General features: G+C 44.8%; 1 pseudogene across 1 annotated transcript; it reads right to left on the reverse strand.

Moving 5' to 3' along the window:
* Positions 1-570: 570 nt before the first annotated feature.
* On the reverse strand, positions 571-1,306 carry LOC112633161 (annotated as a pseudogene). Its single transcript, XR_003121497.1, has one exon. The product of XR_003121497.1 is annotated as a peptidyl-prolyl cis-trans isomerase A pseudogene (transcript).
* Between the last annotated feature and the right edge of the window lie 749 nt (positions 1,307-2,055).

Genomic DNA, 2,055 nt, shown 5'->3' on the forward strand with positions numbered 1-2,055 from the left:
AGTCCAACAGCTAATAATTACTGTATACCTCACATAGTAAACCACATAGTAAATACTAAATTATTAGCTATTGTTGATTAGCTGTTAATTGAAAAAGATACATATTTCTTCAAATAAAGAATGAAGGGAGGAAGGAAGGAGGCTGTACTTTAGAAGTGTATCAGTAAAATTGGGGCTGCTAAACAGCCGCAGAGTGTGGGAAGGTATATTTGGTGAACACGCTTAATTGTTCAAGGTTGACGAGGCAGAACGCAAGTCACTTCCTGGGGCTGGGGATGGGTCCCCCCGCCGAACCCTAGAACACAAAGTCCTGCCCCTGGGATCTGGAATGGGATCACAGCATTGGGAGTTGAGGGCCAAGTCCTGTTGATGATGGCTGCAGAGAAGAGAAGTCCCCAGACCTGTCCAGTCCAACTCTTCCTTGAATTCCTCCAGAAGCCCCAACATCTTTTCGATAATTTCCCTTCTTCATTCTAACCGCCTCAAGTCAGTTTATTTTGCCGGTGGAAACAAGAAACTGATCTGATGCAGATCCTTAAGGTCTGGTATTTTTTTGTTGTTGCTGTTACTTAGTTTTTATTTCATAATCATAAACTTAACTCTGCAATCCAGCTTGGCATGGGAGAGAACAAGGAAAACATGAAACCCAAAGGGAACTGCAGCGAGAGCACAAAGATTCTAGGATACTGCAAGCAAATGGGGTGGAGGGGTGCTCTCCTGAGCTACAGAAGGAATGGTCTGGTGGTTAAGATAAAACACAAGTCAAACTTATTCGAGTTGTCCACAGTCAGCAATGGTGATCTTCTTGCTGGTCTTGCCATTCCTGGACCCAAAGCGCTCCATGGCCTCCACAATATTCATGCCTTCTTTCACTTTGCCAAAGACCACATGCTTGCCATCCAACCACTCAGTCTTGGCAGTGCAGATGAAAAACTGGGAACCATTTGTGTTGGGTCCAGCATTTGCCATGGACAAGATGCCAGGACCTGTATGCTTTAGGATGAAGTTCTCATCTTCAAATTTCTCCCCATAGATGGACTTGCCACCAGTGCCATTATGGTGTGTGAAGTCACCACCCTGACACATAAACCCTGGAATAATTCTGTGAAAGCAGGTACCCTTATAACCAAATCCTTTCTCTCCAGTGCTCAGAGCACAAAAATTGTCTGCTGTCTTTGAAACCTTGTCTGCAAACAGCTCGAAGGAGACGCGGCCCAAGGGCTCGCCGTCGACGGCAATGTCGAAGAACACGGTAGGGTTGACCATGGCTAGTAGTACAGGACTTTCCTCGGCGGCAGCATCTGCAAAGCGCAAGGTCTGGTATTTTTAAGTGCTCCCTTTCTTTGGCACTAGCTAATATGCAGCAGAAACTATGGTCGTGGTAGGTAAGCCGGGCACTGAGGCCAGACTCCCTCCTCCGGGCATCCCTTTCTTTACTGTGAAAATCAGAAGGTGGCCCTCTCCTCCCCCAACCTCAGCTTAACAGGACTGGATTCTAGGGATTGACACCAAGTTTTGCCAGTAACACAAATAAATCCTGTTGGGGAAGAAGGACAGAGGTAGAGAATGTTTTTTAAACAATGGGCTCCCCATGAATGCGAGTCTCAGAAATTGCATTTAGATGATATAATTAAATGCTTTAAAAAAAGACAAGAATGAGATCCAGTCATTTTTCCAGATATTTTTCCACTCAACAAAAGTTCGGGATGTACTTTTCTAAGCCCCTTTCCTCTAAAATGTGTGTATTTTGAAGGAAATGTAGCCCATATGTTGCTTACTCATGTTTCACGCTAAATGCTCTTGGGGAATATTTACTCCAAAACAACTTCCATTTGTTTATGCTTTTAAAGAATCTCTCAGAGCTTAAAAACAGGAAGACTTAGTTGGCCAAGTGCACTCCTTACAAGTTTTCTACAGGTTGAGGGTTCAGCATCCACGATGAGATAGAAGGGGCTTCTCAAGTTCATAAAGGTGCATTGACCACCTGAGCCTGGTTGATGAACTGTGAGTTTATTCAACCCGAGGCCAGGTCCATGAGAGGAGCAGCCTGTGCCT

Source organism: Theropithecus gelada, chromosome 10, assembly GCF_003255815.1.
Source record: "Theropithecus gelada isolate Dixy chromosome 10, Tgel_1.0, whole genome shotgun sequence".
NCBI classification, from domain to species: domain Eukaryota; kingdom Metazoa; phylum Chordata; class Mammalia; order Primates; family Cercopithecidae; genus Theropithecus; species Theropithecus gelada.